At 48.0% G+C, this 24421-nt stretch overlaps 1 protein-coding gene across 3 annotated transcripts in view; it reads right to left on the bottom strand.

Annotated features, from left to right (window-relative positions):
* The window catches only part of LOC308552020 (steryl-sulfatase-like), an 82648-nt gene that overhangs the window by 38986 nt on the left and 19241 nt on the right, over positions 1–24421 (bottom strand). The window contains exon 2 of one of the 3 annotated variants that reach the window (XM_081126978.1): positions 15904–16032. The exons of the other annotated variants lie outside the window; for them this stretch is intronic. The gene's annotated coding sequence lies outside the window, so the exon portion shown is untranslated. The remainder of the gene's footprint in view (positions 1–15903; positions 16033–24421) is intronic. 3 annotated transcript variants of the gene reach the window in all.

Raw genomic sequence — 24421 nt, 5'->3', positions numbered from 1 at the left:
TCCTGTTTCCTAGGAGTCTGTTTCCAAACAAACGTTTCCTTGTCCTTGGACAGAAATGACCTTTTGTTGAGACCCTAGACCAGAATGTAGGTTCTGTTTAGAAAAATGAAAACCCCACCACCTGCCCCGCTCTCTTTATGGAAGGCTGGCCCTGCGATTAGCTTCAGGTTCTCCGTGGGAGCCCTGAAGAGGCAAGTGTTGCATGAAGATCACATGTCCAGTGCCACAGTCTTTCTAAAATTAGCTACAAATGTAGCTTTTTAAAGGGGAAACAGAAATGCAGGCAAATTTTTCACGGCACAAGGAGCAGGAGGTGGACAGCCGGGGCCGCTGTGGGTGCCGGCTAAGAGGTCAGAGCCAATGACCCCAGGAAGGGGATGCATCCATCCTGCGTGGCTGTCCTCACAGCACACGCCCACCTGGCAGCATCCTATTCCTTCAAAGACTAAAGGCAGCTTTATTTACAATAGCTAAGATCTGGAAACAGCCCAAGTGCCCATCCGTAGGTGAGTGGATAAAAAAGCTGGGGTACATTGACACCGTGGAATACTATGCAGCTGTGAAAAAGGATCTTATACCCTTTGGGGCAGCATGGAGGGACCTGGAGAGTATTATGCTGAGTGAAATAAGCCCGTCAAAGAAAGACAAGTACCACATGATCTCACTCATAGGTAGAATCTAAAGAACAAATTAGATCCAGAGACACGGACGCATGGAACAGACTGACGAATCCCAGAGGGAAGAGGGGGTGGGTGGCAAGAGATTAACCAGAGAACTTCTATGCATCTGTGCGTAACCCATGGACACAGACCATCGTGTGGGGAAGGCCTGGACTGGGGAGGAGGGGTCAATGGGGAGAAAAGGGCAACAGCCGTAATACTTTCAACAATAAAGATAAATTGAAAAAACAAAAGCAAATACAATTTTTAACATAAAGTAAAAGTAACAGCTGGAGGAATTCGGGGAGGGTGGAGCTTGGATGCAGCCACCTAAAACCCCCTCGCAGAGGATCACAGACGTCAGAAGCGGGACTTGAATGCGAGAAGCGGGAGAGGACCTGTGTACACAGGAGCAGCGGGGACCAGTGGCACCCCAGGCCCTGTCACCTGAGCTGCGGAGGGACAGGATGAAACGAGCCAAGGGCCAGACCGGTGGACGCACCCACTTCAGACTCCTGGGAGAACTTGGGAATCGAAAGAAGACCTTGGCAGCACCTACGGCATCAGGGAGACTTGGGGATGGATGGACACGTGGCTCCCACGGGAGCCGTGGGTAAGCACAGGGCACCGTGCTCCTATCTAGACACACGCCCTGACGTGAAACAGTCAATATTTGGTGCCCGAGCCAATGAGCAAACAACTCTGGACGACGCCTGTGGGTGGGAGAGCGGAAAGTGACCCTCCTTCCTCACTGCCCCGCGGGCACCGTGAGGGCAGCCGCCGGTTGGAGAAGCGTCAAGGAAGACCACGTGGAAACAAGAATCGAGGTGGACTCTGTGGAATTCAAAATTCTTCACCCAGCACTGGCCAGTTTGGCTCAGTGGTTAGTGCAGAAGACTGCAACCAAAGGGTCTCGGGTTCGATTTCAACCACGGGCACGAACCTCGGTTGCTGGTGCCATCCCCTGCCCAGGTTGGGGCACCTTCGGGAGGCAACCAATGGGTGTGTCTCTCTCACGTTGACGTTTCTCTCTCTCTTTCTTCCCCCCCCCCCGCCTCCCTCCCTTCCACTCTCCCTCTAAAAATCAATGGAAAAAATATCCCCAGGTGAAGATTAAAAATAAAAATAAAAAATTCCTCACCCTCCCTCAACCAAAGAGACCGTTCAAAAGGGCCATGAACTGTTCCGCAAACGGCCGGAAAGTTTTACGGGCGGCAGAAGGACTCGAACATTAGCATCCGTCTCTAAATACAGGGAGACGCGCAGACGGATTTGAAGATCACCGAAGACTTGCCCATTAGCAATGCCTACGGGCGCTGAGGGCTGGCGCATCGGGGGTCCCTAAGTGGATTTCGGGGCGTGCAAATCCATAACTAATACCAGCAATCTATTAAAGGCCGCGCTTAATCGCCCACTGTTCCCGCGAGAACGCGATCGATAAGGCCCATCGGAGCAGGCGGGAACCGGGGATGCGGTGCGTGGGGGGGGGGTGTCTGCAGCCAGTTAATATGTCATGTTTCACTTAGTGGGGAACATAAATAAGCGAAGATTGTTATTTGAAAACTGCAGTGTTCTCGGTGTTTAGTGAGTAGCAGGCGCTGTGCGTGTTCTGCCTGCTTATTGCCCAAGTTTACTAGGTGATTAACCAGAGAACTTACAGGCCTCTGTGCTTAACCGGTGGACACAGACGACAGTGTGGGGAAGGCCTGAGGGGGGAGCAAATGGAGGGGGCCAGTGGGGGGGAAAAATGGGGACATCTGTAGTACTTTCAACGGTAAAGATAAATTTTTAAAAATATTTCCCGCCTTGCGTTTCCTTTAGCAGTTTTCCACACAGGCCCCCAGCCAGCTGCCTTAGGAACGCAGGCCCGAGGAGCGTTTCTCCCACGTAGCGGCCGTCGGGAGAAACTCCTTTCCCTGTCTCCTGACCGCGAACTTCTCCCCCTCTCTCCCTCTCAAGGGTAAGTTTGTTCCCTTTTTTAAAATTAATCTGTTTTTCTGGGAGTCGAGGGCTGAGTCCCAGCTACAAACTGGGTCTTGGGCTCGGAGCGTGAGCCCGCTGCGTCTCTCTCTCTCTCACAAAACACTCTCACCGAGATGCGGTCTCTGCCACCGGGCAGGCAACAGAGACGACGGGAAAGAGGGTTTCCATGACGTCGAGATCACGGGGGGATACCTGCACCCCATGTTCACTGCGGCACTGTCCACAGGAGCCACGATATGGAGACAACCTGAGCATCTGTTCAGGGATGAACGGGCTTTAAACATGCGGTTGAGAGACAATGGAATACTACGCAGCCCTGAAAAAGAGGGCGTCCTGCCATTCGAGACAACCCAGAGGAGGCCGGGGAGAGTGTTTCTAAGTAAAATAAGCCAGACAGACAGAGACAAATGCTGTATGATCTCACTGATGGGTAGGATAATAAAAATAATATTAATAAAAAACAACCAAAGAGTCAAACAAAAAGGTGAACTGAAAGAAACAGAGAGTAGAATGCTGGCTGCCAGGGGCCGGGGGGCAGACGATGGGGAGAAGTTGGTTAAAGGGTGTAAACTTGGGGCTATACACTGAATAGGTTCTGGGCATGTAAAGCACAGCGTGGCGATTACAGCGGATGCTACCACGTTGTATATTTGAAACGTGTTTCAACAGTAGCTCTTAAGTGATCAGATGCAGTCATTACAAACAATATTATTATAATTTAAATATATATGCAGGGTTTTATATATATATATATATATATGCAGGGTTATATATATATATGCAGGGTTATATATATATGCACGGTTATATATATATATATGCAGGGTTATATATATATATGCAGGGTTATATATATATATGCACGGTTATATATATATATATGCAGGGTTATATATATATATGCACGGTTATATATATATATATGCAGGGTTATATATATATGCAGGGTTATATATATATATATATACAGGGTTATATATATATATGCAGGGTTATATATATATATGCAGGGTTATATATATATGCAGGGTTATATATATATATATATACAGGGTTATATATATATATGCAGGGTTATATATATATATGCAGGGTTATATATATATATGCAGGGTTATATATATATGCAGGGTTATATATATATGCAGGGTTATATATATATATGCAGGGTTATATATATATGCACGGTTATATATATATATATGCAGGGTTATATATATATGCAGGGTTATATATATATATGCACGGTTATATATATATATATATGCAGGGTTATATATATATGCACGGTTATATATATATATATATGCAGGGTTATATATATATGCAGGGTTATATATATATATATATACAGGGTTATATATATATATGCAGGGTTATATATATATATGCAGGGTTATATATATATATGCAGGGTTATATATATATGCACGGTTATATATATATATATGCAGGGTTATATATATATATGCAGGGTTATATATATATATGCACGGTTATATATATATATATGCAGGGTTATATATATATGCACGGTTATATATATATATATGCAGGGTTATATATATATGCAGGGTTATATATATATATATATACAGGGTTATATATATATATGCAGGGTTATATATATATATGCAGGGTTATATATATATGCAGGGTTATATATATATATATATACAGGGTTATATATATATATGCAGGGTTATATATATATATGCAGGGTTATATATATATATGCAGGGTTATATATATATGCAGGGTTATATATATATGCAGGGTTATATATATATATGCAGGGTTATATATATATGCACGGTTATATATATATATATGCAGGGTTATATATATATGCAGGGTTATATATATATATGCACGGTTATATATATATATATATGCAGGGTTATATATATATGCACGGTTATATATATATATATATGCAGGGTTATATATATATGCAGGGTTATATATATATATATATACAGGGTTATATATATATATGCAGGGTTATATATATATATGCAGGGTTATATATATATATGCAGGGTTATATATATATATGCACGGTTATATATATATATATGCAGGGTTATATATATATGCACGGTTATATATATATATATATGCAGGGTTATATATATATGCAGGGTTATATATATATATATACAGGGTTATATATATATATGCAGGGTTATATATATATATGCAGGGTTATATATATATGCAGGGTTATATATATATGCAGGGTTATATATATATATATATGCAGGGTTATATATATATATATATGCAGGGTTATATATATATATGCAGGGTTATATATATATATATATGCAGGGTTATATATATATATATATGCAGGGTTATATATATATATGCAGGGTTATATATATATATATATATATGCAGGGTTATATATATATATATATGCACGGTTATATATATATATGCACGGTTATATATATATATATGCACGGTTATATATATATGCAGGGTTATATATATATATATGCAGGGTTATATATATATATGCAGGGTTATATATATATATATATATATGCACGGTTATATATATATATATATGCACGGTTATATATATATGCAGGGTTATATATATATATATGCAGGGTTTTATATATATATATATATGTAAGGAGATATATATATATATATATATATATATATCCCTACGTAGTCAGAGAAACACTCGGGGGATATGATTCTGTCTGCACTGCTTGTTCTGGGCTTATTTTGAAAATGGGTGAATGCACCAGCCCCCCTAGGACCGTGGGCCCTGTTTTTTGTTTGTTTCAAAGGGGGAGAGAGAGAGAGAGAGAGAGAGAGAAACATCGAGGTGAGAGACACATCACTGGCGGCCTCCTGCATGCACCCCAACCGGAGCTGGGGATCGAACCTGCAACCCAGGCCCGTGCCCTGGGCCGGGAATCAAGCCCATCGCCCTCTGGTGCGCAGGCCAGCGCTCTGACCACTGGGCCGCAGCAGCCAGGGCGAGGCTGAGGATTTTCACTCGGGGCCGACAGGCACGTTTGATTCGCCTCCTAGGAGAGTCACTCTGCTGCTCGGTGACGCAACGAAGTCAGAAAATATCTGCGGCCTCGGAGGACAGGTCCTCTCCGTGCCTAACGGTCCCCGCAGCGGGGGTCTGCCAAGCCTGCGTGTGCTCCCTCGGGAAAACGCGCTCAATTCTCCGTGCTTCGTGGCCAGCGTCTCAGTGCGGGCGCAAAACTTTTATACCGAAATGACGCCCGAGAGGGGAAAAGCCCATTAATGATGATTTATATCTACATTAATTTCTGAATCGCCGCGTGGTTTTGGTGAGCACGCAGCGAGAGTATATCATTAATTATACCTCGATATGTGTCTGGGGTAGATATTATGAGGCCTGGGGTCAGGCGTACCATCCAGCCCAATTAAGAATCCTCGAAAAACGCGAGTTTGTGAATAACCGCTCCGAACCCCACCGCATATAAGTTATTACCGTCTAAGGCACCCCGACCTTATTTTCCCTACAAGCACGAATTAGAACCATGGGTTTGTAACGATGTTTTAAACTATTAAAATGGAGTTAGTGTATAAAGCACTTACCCGTTAAACGACCGTGCTCCCAAATATTAAAAGCGCGGCACATTAACTCTGGATAAACGACATAGTTTCCGCCCCCCAGTTAAAAAAAATAAAAAGATACTATTTTTCTGAACTTGGCAAGATGAGAAACTATTTCGAGACAGTAGCTATTCCTGCAACCGAATGATCGTGGAGAGAGAGACGCAAAAGGGCATTTTCAACCCCAGAGATGTAATTCCGTGAAATGTGTTCATTTAAAGAGAATGCACGTGGCTCTTGTGTAACAGAAACTCCACCACGGCGCTGATCGCGCTACGGATCTGTTTGGCTGATGGGGGAAAAGGCTTATTGAAAATAGGAAAACACCTACAGGACAAACCACATTTTGTTTAGGAAAATCAAAAACAAAAACAAAAAAATGCAGATTTTGTTCAATTCGAGCGATGGAATGAAATCACCCAATAGATCTCCTGCTTTAAACTCATAAACAAAAAGAATCTGACATGTGGGCAGAAAAAAAATATATATATGTGTGTTTAAACGGGTGCTTCTATAGATTTAAGACGTATTTAAATTGCTTGTGATTTTTCTAAGATGAATGTTCACGTTCTGCGTATTTAGCGACCCCCCGTTTGCGCTGACCCTCGGCCCGGGCCCTGCGTTTCTCTGCACACTCAAGCATTCCTGCCGTAAGGGAATCCGTTCAATTAATGTAGGGCTACTAACGAAAAACTGTTTTTAATCTTCACCTGAGGATATGTTTTTATTGATGTTTAGAGAGAGCGAAAGGGAGAGAGAGAAAGGTCGACGGGAGAGAGAGAAACGGGGATCGGTTGGTCGGCTGCCTCCTGTATGCGCCCCGACCGGAGATCGGGCCCTGAGACTGGGAATCGAACCTGCAAACGTCTGGTGTATACAGGGCGATGCTCCAACCAACTGAGCCATCCAGCCAGGGCAAAAAAAGTGTTGTTAATAATAAAATAAAATAATAAAATAAAATAAAATAAAATAATAAAATAAAATAAAATATAAAATAAAATAAAATATAAAATAAAATATAAAATAAAAAAATAAAATAAAATATAAAATAAAAAATAAAATAATAAAATAAAATAAAAAAATAAAATAAAATAAAAAATAATAAAAAATAAAATAATAAAATAAAAAATAAAATAAAATAATAAAATAAAATAATAAAATAAAATAAAAAATAAAAATAAAATAAAATAAAATAAAAAATTAAAATAAAATAAAATAAAATGTCCCACCCAACGTCTTTGTTTGCATTTGCCATCTTCGGAAGAGCTGGGGAGATACTAGATTCTGCAAGACAGGAGCCTCTCCTGGTGTCTCTCATGCCCCTCCCTGTGTCCGTGGTCCAGCAGAGATGGGCGGCGAGGGCCACACGCAAGGCATCCACACACCACGCCCCCCGCCCAGGCGTTAGATGACCAAACCCACTGTGAGAGTGGCGGCTGGAGAGGCGTGAGCCGGGGACGGCAGCTGGGGCTTGCAGGGGATGCCCGGGAGACGTCAGAAACCAAAAACAGACAACGGAGGCCACAGGCCCCAATGTGAGGAGAGATCTCCAGCCCTCCAGGACGCGGTCCAACCGGTGGCATGACGCCTGGGTGCGGGAGCCTCATAGCACCAGGGTCCCGAGGAGACAGCCAGGGCACCCAGGCCTTCCGCTCCTTCCTGCGGGTCCTCACTGGCCCCCACGGCGGGCAGGGCAGGAAGGGGACCGGCGTCCCTGCAGGGTGCTCTGAGCTTTTACCCTAGGCAGTCGTCACTCCTGTCGCTGTCCCCCAGCCAGGATGGCAACCTGAGATCACCAAACCCAGGGCAGGAGACAGGACAGACGACTCCGCAAAGACCCCAGCTGCCAGCAGCCCAGCCGTGAGGCACAGGGAAGGCCTCCGGGCCTCAGCGGGGCTCAGAGTCCAGGCTCTGTCAAAAGGCCACTGGGGATCCCCCTCCACGCGTCTGAAACCAGAGGGAATCTAAACCCTTTTAAATCGGAAATATACGCCCGGCCGGGCGTGGCTCAGCGGTTGAGCGTCGACCTAGGATCAGGCGATCGGGGTTCGATTCCCGGTCAGGGCACATGCCCGGGTTGCGGGCTCGATCAATGACTCTCTCATCATTGATGTTTCTATCCCTCTCTCTCCCTCCTTTCCTCTCTCTGAAATCAATAAAGATGTATTTTAAAAAAAATGCAACAGGGAGACATGTAGCCCACTTGGTAAAGCAACATAATCATGGGCATGAAGGCTCTGCTACTAAGATGTGGCCTGATTAAGACTCTTATGAAAAGTATTTTACCCGGTCAGCGTGGCTCAGCTGTTGAACATTGACCTATGAACCAGGAGGTCCCGGGTTCGATTCCCGGTCAGGGCATAGGCCCGTTTGTGGGCTTGATCCCCAGTACGGGGCATGCAGGAGGCGGCCAATCCAAGACTCTCTCATCATTGATGTTTCTCTCTCTCTCTCTCTCTCTGAAATCAATAAAAACATATTTTTTTTAAAAAAGAATATTTTAGCCTGGCCGGGCGTGGCTCAGCTTTTGAGAGTTGACCTAGGATCCAGGCGAACGGGGTTCAATTCCCGGTCAGGGCACATGCCCGGGTTGAGGGCTCGATCAATGACTCTCTCATCATTTGATGTTTCTATCTGTCTTTCCCTCTCCCTTCCTTTCTCTGAAATCAATAAAGATATATTTAAAAAAAAAAAAAAAGAATATTTTAATCAATGACAAAGTGTTAGCCAGGTGAGCGATACCACGACCTGAAGTCACTCAGATGAAAATTAAGGCTGCTGTAGTCATCACATCAACAGCAAGATGTTCTTGAGACCTGTGGAGAGACACTTGACTCTCTGCATGTCCGACCGCGGCTGGAATAGTTTTCCGTTCCGATCGCAGCTATTTAAGAGGCGTGGGCTGAATGAGCTCACCGCAGAAAGAACAAACGAGACATTAAGGGTGAAAAAACACACAGAAAACGATGCACAGGCAATCACGGTTTTCCAGGAACTGCGGACATGTCACCCAGACCGCAGAAGGCCCTGCAGTTGCCTTTCATTTGCCCGAACGGCTGAGTGCAAAGAGAGAGAAGATTTCGCTGTTGCCTCAGAGGCCGGAGCTAGGACTGTGTCCAAAACTAGGAACAGGATCCTACGAGAGCTGCCAGACCGCGACATGACCAGCCTGCCAAGCCCCATCTTTCCACTGCCGTGACCTGGCAGACGCTGAAAGACCCCATCTGTCCAGATACTGCGGAGGGATTACATCTCGGAGACGTGGGGAATTTGAACAAAGTGACAAGTGGCATCGTCCCCAACCGGGAGATCCATCAGCGCACACGCAAACACGTCCCTAAGACCTGTTGACACAGAAATGACATAGAAAAGCAGGCCCCGTGAGAAAGGAAGGCAACCGGCTCTGCCCGCTGTGGCTCAGCCGGTGGAGCATCGAAAGTCACCGGTTTGATTCCCGGTCAGGGCACTGGGTCAGGTTTTGGGCTTGATCCCCGGGAGGGGGCCTGCAGGACGCAGCCCATCAAATGACTCTCTGTCATTGACGTTTCTCTCTCCCTCCCCCTTCCTCTCTCTCTAAAAACATATTTAAAAATGAAAAGAAAACCCAACCCGACAAGCAACCTCGTGTGTTTTTGCAGGGGACCCGCCTCCCCAATGCTCCTTGCTCTGTGTGCTGGACCTCAGGCGAGATCGCCTCAGGAAACAAACTCACTGGGATCATGACAATTAACAAACGACTTGGCAACCTCCTTTCACGACGGGTCCTTTACATGTTTTCAAACAGCCATCAAAACGATTTGCATCTCACTAATTAGCCCCACTCACACCCCCCTGTAAGCCTTCCCTTGCTAAGCCTCACAGAAAATCATTATAATCGATGGAAACGACCAAGCGACGACAGATTTTTAAAAACAAGCCCACAATACTCGTTGAGAGACCACCCAACAGGAGCAGGGAGCCGGTTTGTTTCACGGTGAAAAGCAACAGGTGTGCTGCTACCTTCCAGGTCCCGCCAGGCCCCGCCCCTGTCGCCGGGGATGCAAGCTGATGGTCCAGGTGACAGCAACCTCACTCCCCGAGCTCTGCTCCCGGTCCCGGCATCAGCGAGCATTTCATAAGCATGTTCTCAGGAGGAACCTTGTCCCCGGAAGGAGGGCCTGTCCAACCTCGGCAAACATTTCCCTTCAGCTTGGCTCAGCCGCCGAGCTTGGCTCATGGCTCGCTTTTGCAGGCCATGCGGGGAAGACAGGCCTCGGCGCCCGTGCTCTTGGTGTCCCCCTAGAATATCTGCTCTCTTTCAGCTCCACAGCAACAAATGGAAGAAGACCTTGCAGGGTTGAAGGCAACCAGGGACCCTGTCGAAACTCACCCCAGCCCTGAGATCTTGGAAGACAGGGACCCCTAAGAAATTCTGTCCTCTGTATTCTGCAAAATGAATGACTGCAAAGAATCCCCCTCCCCCATGGGACTCAGGTAAGATGCATTGATGCCCCCATCCCAACTGTCAGAGCCCAAGGCAGGTCTCCCCCAACCCCCCCACGATGACACGTGGATGACTTTGAATTAGTTACTTCCTCAGCGGCGGGTCAGGAAGGACATGCTGACCCTCCTGTGCCCTCGAAGGCAGGAGATCAATCGGCTGGGACAGGTGCCCCCCTTGTGCGGGGCGACAGAGACGCCCCTGTTGCTGGAGTAAGGAGCCGGAGGCCGGGAGATTGTATCCACAAACCCTGTTACTTTGTTGCTAATTCACTTTCTACCCGAGAGAGCGCAACATTGTTTACATTCCTCAGTAATGAGCTCCCAGCCCGAAGTGTCTTTGTCTCCTTAGTTCTTCATAAATGTATCATTTTCTTTGTCTACAAAGTATAAACAGCTGGCTGGTGCATGGTTTCAGACAGCGCCGTCACTGACGATCTCCCGAGCACCACATTAAATTGGATTTCCTCCTGTTAATCTGCTCTCGTGTCCATTTTATTATTAGTCCAACCCGATGATGTCAAGAAGCGGAGAGGGAAGAGCCTCCATCCCTGACACGATCTGCGACGGGACCAGGCGGCAGAGGCTCTTCAAATTCACACTCTTTGCCTCATAAACGAGGCACCGAATTGCTTGATCGATGGGAACAAAGTGTTTCTTAACCAGATTTCAGGTCTGTTTAGCCACTTCCTCCAGGACCCCGAGCTTCGTCCCGCTTCCCATCCCACCTTCCACCCAGGAGAGCAGACAGACAGGCTCCCCGGAGAACAGGACGGCACTGGGGTCGAACACTCGCTATCGACTGTTCGTCTGGACTCCGCTTCTCCCCACTTTCCCACACCCGCTTCCCCTTTACAATAGAAAATACCTTCTTCGTCTAGCCTTTGAAACCTTGCAGGTCTCTGGTCAAAGCATCTCCCCACTTTGCTGTCATGGTCCTGAATAAAACCCTCTACTGCCCGGCCAGCTTGGTTCCGTGGTTGAGTGTCGACCTATGAACAAGGAGGTCGTGGGTTCGATTCCCCGGTCAGGGCTCATGCCCGGGTTGCAGGCTCGCTCCTCAGTCGGGGGCGTGCAGGAGGCAGCCGATCGATGACCCTCTCATCATTGATGTCTCTATCTCTCTCTCCTTCTCCCTTCCTCTCTCTGGAATCAATAAAAAAAATGGCAAAAAATGTTAAAATTAATATTAATGAATCTCAACCGATAGGGAAAATTGTCAATTCAGCCGTTCCCTTCCCTGGAAGTGTTTATAAGAGAGGATTTCTTGACGGAATTGTGAAGGGTAACAGATACTTTCCAGACCTCCACTTCCCAAGACTATTTTTATTTTTATTTATTTATTTATTTTTTAATCATCACCCGAGAATATTTTTTCCATTGCTTTTCTGAGAGAGTGGGAGAGAGAGAAAGAGACATCGATGGGAGAGAGACTCACTGACTGGATGCCTCCCGCTCCAGGGATGGAGCCTACAACCGAGGTACATGCCCTTGATCGCAATCGAACCCGGGACCCTGCAGTCCTCGGACTCACGCTCTAACCACTGAGCCGCACCGGCCAGGGCCCCAGGACTGTCTTACTCCTGACGGTCTGCCCATTCCGTGGAGGCGGCAGAAGACAACGTCAACAAAATTCACGGGTGAACTCCCAAGCTGCCTTCAGGACGGCGTGCCAGTTGTAATTTCGTGAATAAAAAAAAAGGTAACTCCTTGAGTAATGCGGAGAAATCAATCAGCAGCTCTCCGAGACGTGTTTCCTTTCCATGTGGGAACAGGTGTCACTTTTAATAAAAATGTTAAGCGCTCAGAATGGATTGCAGGACAGGAATGTCAATTCGCTCGTCCACACCAGACGAACGAATTATTTTCTCCGATAACCGCTGGGTCTGGGGGAGACAGCAAGTCCGGAAACTCCCCACAAAGTTTCTCAGCATCGCTTTGGTCAGTGCTGCCTCCAGGTTAGGAAACGCAGGTTAGCCCTGGCCGGCGGGGCTCAGCGGCTGACTATTGCCCGATGAACCAGGGGGTCGCCGGTTCGATTCCCGGTCGGGGCACATGCCCGGGTTGTGGGTTCGATCCCCAGTAGGGAGCGTGCAGGAGGCAGCTGATCAATGACTCTCCTCATTGATGTTTCTCTCTCTCTCCCTCTCCCTTCCTCTCTCTCTAAAATCAATAAAGATGCATTAAAAAAAAAATGCAAAGAATGACATAAACTCGCCGGTAGTCCCCATGCCCTGAAACTCATTGCAAATAAAATGATACGATCTTTCTCTGCAGTTACGTGTCCGCACGTGTATAGTCCACCACGGAAAACGTGCACATCCACACGTAAATCTCTCATTTAAGTCGGCAAGCACGGCGCTGCGTTCCGGGATCGTCCGATTCTGCCTTTCCCACCCTAAAACTAGACCATGAAGCTTTTCTCCGCGACAAAAAAAATCCTTTAAAAACCGTAATGCGCCGTCTCTTGTTCACTGAGTCCGAGACACACAACCTTATAAAAAGGTTGGGCTTATCCTGACCCCAGCATGGGCTTTTGCATCGTGGATCTTTGCTGGTTGGAATGTCGTTAAAAATGTTCACCACCCTCCAAGGATGTATCTTTATTTTTTAAAATTTACCTTTACTGTTGAAAGGATGACAGATGTCCCCTTGTTTTCCTACACTGACCCCTGCACCCCCGCCCAGCGCCCGCCCCAGGCCTTCCGCACACGATTGCCTGTGTCCGTGGGTGATTCTTTCATGCACATTAATTCTTTGGGGTAATCTCTCCCTCTGCACCCACCCCCCCGCCTTCCCTCGTGTCTGTCTCAGCACATCCGGACCCAAGATGAGCCCACAGGCTGCAGGCCGGTCTCACCAAAGAAAATGACGTCTCATAAAATTCCCCTTTTTCTCTCTCTTTTTTTTTTTTTAAATTCTCACTAGAGGATGTTTTTCATTCATTTTAGAGAGAAGAAGGGGGGAGAGAGACAGAGAGGGAGAGAGAGAGAAAGACCTGGACCAGGGCTGGAGATTCAACCTGCAATCCAGGTACGTGCCCTTGACCGGAATCGAACCCGGGACCCTTCAGTCCTCTGGGCAACGCTCTGACCACTGAGCCACACCGGCCAGGGGCGGAAAAATTTATTCTAATATCCCTAAATTTTTTAATTTTTTTTTTTTGAGGGGAACACACTAGAAATCGCAGGCGTTTTCCTGACTGTCACTAACACGTCCACGCAGAGTTTAGCGGCTGGATCCGAGGCCCTGCACTCGGAACCACGAGGTCCAGCACGACGCCCGCGGGGTGGCTCTGTGCTGCTGAGACACGATCAATACTGGCATCAGGCGTTTAGGGATGGCCGTTTTAATCCCCGCTGAATCAGCGCATGAAGGAAGCACTATGAAGACCGTGTTAGTTTAAGATGAATCAACCGTGAGATTTCTCAGACTCACCCTGTTAATTAGCCACGGAGTCTGTCCGCGTTTTCTATCATTCCTGGCGGCCCCCCCCCCCCAAATGCCAATCTCCCTTCTAGACTAAAAGGACCCAAAATAAAAAAAAAATTAAAAAAAAAGACCCCGAGCATTTTCTCGCAAAATGTACAGTTATTTTGTAGCGAAATAAAAATGAAATAAAACCCGACTTAGCAGGCGCCGAAGGCTTCGAAAGCCAGGTCGGAAATCAAAAGCCGCCTCCCGCGTTAACAGCCACATTAGGAACGGAATTAATCTTTCAAACGCTCGGGAAGTGCGTTTCTGCGGCAGAGACTGAGCAACGCGAGATCCTTTTAACGAAGAAATCGCAGAAATCCCAGCGGAAAAGGGGGCTGGTGAGCTGCTCGGCGTGAGGAGCGAACCAAGCCGAGGCTCTGAGCCTCCCCGGACGCCCCCTCCGGTCAGAGAATCCTGTGCCGCGGGGTTTGAATTTAATGGGGGAAAACACATCCTAAAAAAAAACACACGTCGCTGGCTTTTCATCTCTTCCATTCTCATTCCAACTCAGCTCCCTCCAAGGGAAACAGCGTCAGATATTCTACAAAGAAAAAAGACTTGGGGCCGAGCCTCTTGGGCCGCAGAGCAGGGTGTCCCTCCCGCCCTGGGCACCGCGGGCGTGGGGCTGACTCGCTGTCCTGTGTCCGGCCAGATGCTCAGAAGCACCCAGGCCGCCACCCACGAGACGCCAGGAGCAGAGGCCCCTCGAAAGCTATGAAACCCCAATGCCCTCAGACCTGCCAACTCCCCGGGACGGCCAAAGCCCCCTCGGCAACCGGGCTGTCCAAAGCTGTGTTTAAAGATCCTTCCATCTCCCTGAAACCCTCGCTTCATCTCCCATCGCCCAGGCTGGCGGGCGCGGCCAGGTGCGCACACCTGGGCCCACACACGGGCCCCGCTTTGCTCTCAGGACCATCCTGGGCACCGAGGTGTGTCGGCCTCCCGGGAAGGCAGGCCAGCCGACCGAGACTGGGTCTCTCGGACGCTACGCCGCGGTTCCGCCTCCGGAGCCTTCCGTTACCAACGGGAGCTGCTACCTTCTCTGAAGGCCGCTCCGTGGAGCCTGCTGCCGCTGGGGGAGGGGACAGGACTATGACAAGCAGTGTCCCCTGTGACATCACAATGCAGAGGGCCACAGAGCTGGGCCCCTTCCGAGAGACAAGGGTGCTAGAGAGTTCTCACCATCCGGTCCCCTCAACACCCCCCACACATATACTGCAACCAGGGAGAGGTGCCCTCCTCCAGGAAGCCCGCCCGCCTGCTCTGTCCTCAGGTGACAGCACCAGGCTCACCAGGACCCTTCCCCCTGCCATGGGTTCGTAGCTGCGTTCATGCAACTAGAGTCAGCTCCGAGGTCCAGGGGAGCCCTCAAACCATTTACAAAACCCCCACCCCTCTACTTCTCAGGGTCCGGCCTACACACCACCCCCTGCCCTGCCCTCGTCACAAGTACATCTGCTCCCTAGGAAACCACGTTGGCCCTGATTCCCGCTCCCCATCGGCCAAGGGACCTTTTGTTGGACGGTCCTTTCCGAACGAAAACGATACCGGGACAGCTCCGAACGTGGGCCGTCCCCGTGGTATCAGAATCTTCCAAAATACAATTATCCAGGTCGCCACACAGCCCCGTTGGGCTTAGTCGGGGCGGCCAGGCAATGATATTTTCACAGTGTCTTCTACTTACGCCGATAAGAACGTGGAGACAGTCTTGGGCGATGTCCTCGGAAGGTCTTACGTTATGGAGACCACCATGTGCGGGTACGGCCAGGTGAGGGGCTGTCAGCGTCGATGATCGGGGGACATCGGGTGCACCCTGCGGATTCATTGGAAAGAATCATACAGATAAGCGTACGCTGGGCCCCATCAACGAGCTCTTTCTTGCCTAAATAACTCCTTTGTCTGCCGGTTTCTTCCTAACTCCTAGTCACCTGCAGATCTCAGGTGAGTAGCCACCGCGTCAGAGAAGCCCACCTGATTGCCCCATATAAAGCAAATACACAGGGTGTCCCACAAAATGCATACGCCCTTTGAATAATTATTAATTCCAACGGATTAAATCTGAAAACAAAGAAACATCAATTGACTGACCAGCTGTTAAGTGTGTGTACATTTTTGGGGGGACGCCCTGTAGGCCTCCATTGTTGAATCTCACAGTACCTTCCCCCCTTGGTAGCCATCACCAGTATTTGCAATAATGTATTTATTTGTTTTCTTATTATTTGATATCTGTCCTTCCCACAGGTACTAACAATGAAGAGCTTGTGGCCCCCTTGCAAACTCTCAATCAATATATATTTTTTCAGGACGTATCAGATATTTATTTTTGAAATATATGTTAATAACGTATATTCATACAAACATAGCCTAAAAAATATTTAGCATCAATTCTTATTTGACAATGCCTCCCATATAATTTACTACATCAAATAAGCCTAATCCATTTAATATTTTTCTTTTTGTAAGGAAATAGAACTAATCTTTTAATATGTTCCAGGGACCTCTGGAAAATTCCAAAGTTAGTTCAAGGTCAAAAAGACTTCATTTAGAATTTGTTGGTTTTTTTGTATGTGTGAAGACTGTCAGAAATATCAATTTAACAAAGTTACATAGGTTAAAAAAAACGAAAAACTTAGCTCTGTGAATATTGAGTAGACTGGTTTTTCATAAGTCCTCAAAGACCAGAAAAAGACAATGGGAACCACAGCAAATTATTTCAGCAAGACAACATTTTTTTCATTTTTTAGGCACATTAGTTAAATACTCAGAAACCTAAGCATATACATTCTTTTTTACAGGCAAAAGGAAGGAAACCATTATTTGTACAGTTGATCCTGGAAAATATATGGAGTTTGTATGATGCTGTCTTTTAAATGCCGTCTTTTAAAGGTTAAATATTTTCTTAGTAGAGCTGGGGCCACAAACTGCTGTCCTCCCCGAAGTGCTTCTGTAACCAGACAGAGTGTTTTCCTGTTTATGTTTTGAAGTGGCTGAAAAAGGAATACACTGTGAAACCTGAGCAGCGCATGATATTTTGTATCCCTTCGCCCATCAACAAAGTGTCCAGGAACCCAGCCTCGCATGATACTTTGTATCCCTTCGCCCATCAACAAAGTGTCCAGGAACCCAGCCTCGCATGATATTTTGTATCCCTTCGCCCATCAACAGAGTGTCCAGGAACCCAGCCTCGCATGATATTTTGTATCCCTTCGCCCATCAACAGAGTGTCCAGGAACCCAGCCTCGCATGATATTTTGTGTCCCTTCGCCCATCAACAAAGTGTCCAGGAACCCAGCCTCGCATGATATTTTGTATCCCTTCGCCCATCAACAAAGTGTCCAGGAACCCAGCCTCGCTTGATATTTTGTATTCCTTTGCCCATCAACAAAGTGTCCAGGAACCCAGCCTCGCTTGATATTTTGTATTCCTTTGCCCATCAACAAAGTGTCCAGGAACCCAGCCTCGCATGATATTTTGTATCCCTTCATCCATCAACAAAGTGTCCAGGAACCCAGCCTCGCATGATATTTTGCATTCCTTTGCCCAGCAACAAAGTGTCCAGGAGCCCAGCCTCGCCCACTGCTCGCTGATGGTCCACGGCGGCGTCTGCGCTAGCCTCAGACTTGTGTGATTAGGATGGATTGTTTGGCCTGAGGAGCTGAACACGGTCATTACCTGGCCCTCGAGAGAAAGTTTTTCCACCTCTGGTACATAGCCCTGCACAGCAATTGAAAATGAGCTTAGAGCCCTGGTTGGTTCCGCTCAGTGGTTAGAGCATCGACTTTCTAAGGGTCGCAGGTTCGATTCCTGTCAAAGGCATGTACCTGGGTTGCAGGTTTGATGTCTCTCTCACATTGATTTTTTCTCTCTCTCTCTCTCTCCCCTTCCTCCCTCCCTTCCGCTCTCTCTAAAAATTAATGGAAAAAAATATCCTCGGGGGAGGAAGAAAATGAGCTGAGAAAAGGAGCCATAAAGATTGCTTTGAACATAGACACATTTTAAATATATTGTTTCTAGTCATTGACATTTAGACAAATGCTAGCACATGCCTTGCAACAATGTATTAACGTCTAAATCTATCATTTATACTTTTAAAAACACAAAGGATAATCCCGCTCGGTAAATAACGTTCACAGAGAACATGGCATTAGAGGAAAATGTCGTATAGATTTTTGCAAATGTAGATCTTGCTTCACTGTAGTTAAGCTTCCAGCAACAACGTCCTAGGGTCAATCTGTGTCCCAGAAATGCCGTCCTCCCCCGCACCCCCCCGGGTGGCATTTGAAACTGTAATCAATCTTCTCCCGCGGCTTTTCATGTTCGATTCCTGTTGGAACCGAGCGCAGCTCTGTCGTCGAGGAGCCTTCATCCCACCGCAGGGAGCGCCCACCCGCCAGGCAGCCTCCCCTTTTCTGGGCCTTCATCCTGACCTCACTTGGCCAGACGAAGACGGTAAGCTTGTGGATTTGAGCAATCGGACGACTCCCCTTGTGAGGCCTAAAAGCTTCAAATCATTTTCCTTTCTGCGGCCCACACCTTTTAGTTACAGAAAATAGACTTTAAGAAATCAGCTTGGCAGCCCTTTGCCGGATGCTTCATTTTCTGTGCTCACTCCCCCGGGTGACTAACGGGATTAAGTTACAATGCCTGTCGCAGAGGTATGAGCACCAGGGACCGTACTTGCAGAAGGAAGTGAGCACAAAGGAAAATCTAAAGGCCCGATGGGGGGGGCACCCATAGAACAGAGGCTGTCAAGCTAGGACTTGGGGCCAAGCCCCCGCCCGCCGCTGTTCAGGTCAACGCAGCGTTACTGGAAGGCGGCCTCGCCATCCCATTCGGTATTTTCTGCGGCTACTTTTGCAGGGCAATTGCAGAATCGGTTGGCCACAGGTTGGGGGCAGAGATGTCGATCATGCTCTGTTGACCACCACTGTTAGCTATAGTTAGAAGAAATATTGATCAAGTTCTGTGAACTGTGATTGTTCTAATTAGAGACAGCACTTTCCAACCTGGCTAGGAGCTGAACGCCAGGGACAAGGGAAGGTAACACCCTTGTTCTGGAAGGAATGGAGTCCCGGAGGGTCCCGCCCTTTGCAACCTCCAGCCCCATCTCCATCCTCCACCTGGAGGTGCCCCCCCACTTTGCAACCCCCAGCCCGCATTTCCTATAACCTTTAAACCATTCTATGCATTCGTATTGCTTTTTGCCCACTTCCCCATGTAATCTTTGTCCTTTTATCCAATATAAGCGGCTGGTTTTGGGGGGCTGGGGGGTAGAGCAGATTTTATGAGGACAAATCCTGCTGCTCTCTCACACTGTGAGCAATATTGCAATAAACGCTCATATATGATTCAACCCTGTCTCTGCTTAATTGGCTCAAGTAGCGACAGGCAGCCTGGGCCTACTGTGTCCGGTTCCACACACAATCCGTGAAGCCAACAATATTTACCACGTGGCCTGGCATGGAAAACGTTTCCCAACCGTGGACCGGGCTGTGGTTACAATGTGTGACCTGTTAACTGCCGACCTCAGGAACAAAAGGTTGCGGTCACTGGCTTGCGTGAGACGCTGCTCAGGGAAAGCTTGAGGTCGACAAGACGGATGACAATGAAAGAAGTATTTTAAATGGCCAATGCGAGCATCCAGAGATCATGAACATGCATGACAGGTACATGTGCAGGTCTTTTATTTCTTCTGAATTGGCCATAGCTGATGTTTTACTTAGACACGGGAAATAATCAGGGCATGGATGGTCTATTATGTTACAATTACCTCCTCCCATTCTGCCTTATTACTATCTACAGACACTTTAAATTAACTATTATAGCACTTGTGGTCTTCACATATCCCACGGGGAGGAATATTCCCGTGTTTTTCTGCAGGAATATTAATGAGTTGGATTGCTCGGTGCTGCCCCCAGATGCTGAGCGTGCCCCGGGGAGATAAGGCAAAGGCCCATATTATCTTTCTAAAATATGCATAACTCGCCCGTCTGGTTTGGCTCAGTGATTCAGTATCGACCTAGGGGCCAGGAGCTCACAGCTCAATTCCTCAGTCAGGGCACATGCCTGGGTTGTGGGCTTAATACCCAGTAAGGGGCCTGCAGGAGGCAGGCTATCGATGACTCTCTCATCATTGATGTTTCCCTCTTTCTCTCTCCCTTCCTCTCTCTGAATCAATAAAAACGCACATATATAAATAAATATGCATAACTCTGAATTGCAAACCGCATCTGGCTCCCAGGGCCTCAGATAAGAAACTGTGGACGCCCGTCGATCGATATTTAGCATGCGCTGTGAGCGCCTGTTATCTAGGACTGTGGAAATGCTGGGAATTTAACCAGGGCATGTGCCAAGACGTCGCTCTATCCACAAAGAACACCTGGATGATCGCACCGCCTCAGACAGGTGCATCCTAACTCACAGGAGCCCTTTTCTGCAGAACTGCATGTTTCATCGGCCATGTAAAATGACAAGGCGTCCAAGGCAATCGGGTATTTCTCCATGTCATTTGGTGGAGACTCAGCCAAGGGCCTGGGGGCCTGGGTTCGTTTCAAACACACAATTTAAAAATATTATTTTTTGCCCCGCGCCAGTGTGGTTCATTGGTTGAGCACTGTCCTATGAACCAGGAGGTCACTGGTTTGATTCCCGGTCAGGGCACATGCCCGGGTTGCGGGCTCCATCCCCAGTCGGGGGCCTGCAGGAGGCAGCCGATCAATGAATCTCTCTCATCATTGATGTTCCTATCTATTCCTCTCCGTCTCCTTTCCTCTCTCTCTAAAAATCAGTAAAAACTTATTTTTTAAAAAACGTGACAATTTTTGCCCGGCCGGGCGTGGCTCAGCGGTTAAGCATCGACCTAGGATCCAGGCGCTCGGGGTTTGATTCCTGGTCAGGGCACATGCCCGGGTTGCAGGCTGCAGCCGATCAATGACTCTCTCATCATTGATGTTTCTATCTCTCTCTCTCCCTCTCCTTTCCTCTCTCTGAAATCAATAAAGATATATTTAAATAAAAAAAGTGACAATTTTTAATAGTTGAGTTTAACAAGGTAGCAGCCTTTATGCCTGAAATACACCTGAGTTTGAATTTATGACCAAAAAAAAAATTCCTTAAATCAGCTAAACACGATAAGGTTGACCCAGGGAGGGGAAAAAAATCACCACCACCGACGTATCTTGCCGGCCAAGGGGATAGTGTCCATTTTTCCAATGGCCTTAGTGACGGAGGCCACTTTTTGGCTGGCGGAGGACGGGTGAGTTCTTCCTGCTTTAATTTATACGAAGGGCGTTGTCATTTTCAACGGGTCCGGTGCTGACTTGACATTTCTGAGGGAAGGCTACTGGACATGAGAGTGATTGTCCTATTCACATGCCGCACAATGCTAAGGGCTCCATTTGCAAAATTACACTGGGGATTCAGTTACCACCCCCACGAGCCCTGCCGGGAGCCTTCCTGCAGACAGTGGACCGGCGCCCACGGGTGGGGCCTTCACAGGGTCTCACCCTGGCCTAGGGCATGTCCTTGGGGGTATGTCCATTGACACCCCACAGAAAGCAACCTTCCCGATGGTGCCCTAAAAGCATCTCTCGTAGTCTTGACCCGTCACCTGTCTTGGCCTGACCTCGCCTTATGTTCCCCTGTTTTCACGACGACAGCTCCAAGAAGCGGGGTTCGGTTTATACCCTGGGGACCCAACCGTGGGGAGACCGGCCTTCACGGCATTAACATTTTATGCTCAAAAGTGACAATGTATTTATTGAATTTAAGAAAACCCTAAGCCAGGATGAGACCCTGTGAAGGCCCCACCCGTGGGCGCCGGTCCACTGTCTGCAGGAAGGCTCCCGGCAGGGCTCATGGGGGTGGTAACTGAATCCCCAATGTAATTTTGCAAATTGTGCGCAGAACTTTAGAAGCGTAAATGGCGAAACACCACTTTTGTTCGGTGGCTTTGCCAGGGAATGGAGTTCCATAGTCTTCGCTTGGCAGAGAAGTCGGCCCTGCCGACTAAAACATAAAGGATTTAAAAAAAAAAAAAGAAAATCCTCACCCAAGGATATTTTTTTCACTGATTTGTTTTAAAGAGTGGAAGGGAGGCGAGGGAGCGGGGAGAGAAAGAGAGAGAGACAAACATCGATGAGAAACAGACACACTGATTACCTGCCTTCTGCATGTGACCTAAATGGAGCTGGGGATTGAACCTGCCACCCAGGTACGTGCCCTTGACCGGGAATCGAACCCATGGCCCTTCGGTACAAATTGCCTTGCCCAGGGAAAAAGTATTCAGACTTCCTGAGCCACGGCCCTGAGCCACGGCCCTGAGCCACAGCCCTGAGCCACGGCCCTGAGCCACGGCCCTGAGCCACGCCAGCCGGGCATGAAGGGTTTTCTGAATGGACAATAAACGTGCCCTTCTCTGGATGCACAGGTTAGAGTCGGGTTGCTGGGAACGGGCGCCCGGGAATGGGGGTGGGGGACCCCAGCCTTGAGCTTTCCTTGCAGGTAAGGGCCCGATAAGTGCTGTCTGACTTATGAGGGTGGCCTGTCAACTTATGCGCGTGGGTTTTAAACGATGATTTACAGGCGGATTCGTAATTACTTGCTTTCTGTGGAAAATGATTAATCACGGAAGCCTGGGGAATTTATGGCGCGCGCGGGCTCTCCCAGGTGAAGACGTTTACAAATGACCGGATCCTCGATCAACAAGCCCTGGTCCCCTCCCGGCGCAGTCACGGCCGTGGAAAAGCTCGGGACAGCCGGTCTCAGGTTTTAGCCTGAAAAAAATGCGAGTGTGGGGCCCGGACCACAGGGCCGAGTGCGGGATGTGTGAAGAACACCCTCTAGGAATCGAAATCCAAAGAGCTCGATTTACAGGGGACAGGGTGGTGACTGCGTCGGCCACGGTCACACAGCAATGCAGCGGACACCGGAGCAGGACCCCAGGCCTCTGCACCCCAGGCCTGCGTTATCCACGTGACACCCAACTGCCTCGGCCACGGAGAAAGCATCTGACTCCCTGAGCCCTGCAGGGCCGGCCATGGCATCAGCAGGTGAACACACCTCCAGGGCCTCGTGTTTGTCAAGAAACGACTTTTAACAAGTGGAGACACTGACTTTTCCTGCTCTTTCACGAGCAGTCGGGTTCAGAAACCAGAGACCCGGGGCGAAGTGCCTGTGCCATCCCGGAAAGCAGCCGCTGGGCACTGGGGGAAGCTGACTGTGACTCTCTTGAGAAGTTTGGCAGGAAAGGAAAAAAAGAGAAAGTTTTGCCCGGCCGGCGTGGCTCAGAGGTTGAGCTCATGAACCAGAAGGTCATGGGTTCGATTCCCGGTCAGGGCACATGCCCGGGTTGTGGGCTCGATCCCCAGTCGGGCGCATATGGGAGGCAGGTGATCAATGACTCATCACTGGTGTTTCCATCTCTCTCCCTCTCCCTCTCTCTGAAATCGATAAAAAACATTTTTAAAAAGAGAAAATAAGCCTCCAAAATGTTGTAAACATGTATTTCATCCCAGTTTTTGCACAGCAAAGGAAACCACCGGCCCAATGGAAAGACAGCCCCGTGAACGGGAGAACACATTCACCAGTCATCCCTCTGGTGACGCGTCAGTATCCGAAATTTATACCGAACTTACACAAGTCAACACCCAAAAACAAACACCCCAATTAAAAAATGGGCAGAGGACCCGGAGGGACACTTCTCCAAAGAGGGCAGACAGATGGCAAACAGGCATTTGAAAAAATGCCCAATGTCACTATCAGAGAGATGAAAATTAAAACCACAATGAGCCCGGCCGGGCGTGGCTCAGCAGTTGAGCGTCGACCTAGGATCCAGGCGATCAGGGTTCGATTCCCGGTCAGGGCACATGCCCGGGTTGCGGGCGGCAGCCGATCAATGACTCTCTCATCATTGATGTTTCTATCTCTCTCTCCCTCGCCTTTTCTCTCTTTGAAATCAATATATTTTAAAAAAATTTAAAAAATAATACCCCAATGACATACCACCTCGCCCGTCAGGATGCTCTTGCTGATAAATCAACAAGCACACGTGCTGGCGAGGGTGTGGGGAAAGGGGACCCTGGTGCACTGCTGGTGGGCATGCAGACGGGCGCAGCCACAGTGGAAAACAGTGTGGACGTTCCTCAAAAAATTAAAAATGAATCTGCCTGACGAACCAGCAATTCCACTTCTGGGAGTATATC

This window comes from Miniopterus schreibersii, assembly GCF_964146895.1.
Source record: "Miniopterus schreibersii genome assembly, chromosome: Y".
Classification (NCBI taxonomy): Eukaryota; Metazoa; Chordata; class Mammalia; order Chiroptera; family Miniopteridae; genus Miniopterus; species Miniopterus schreibersii.
Note: the sequence above shows the minus strand (reverse complement) of the source record. Positions and strands in the feature narration are given on the sequence as shown.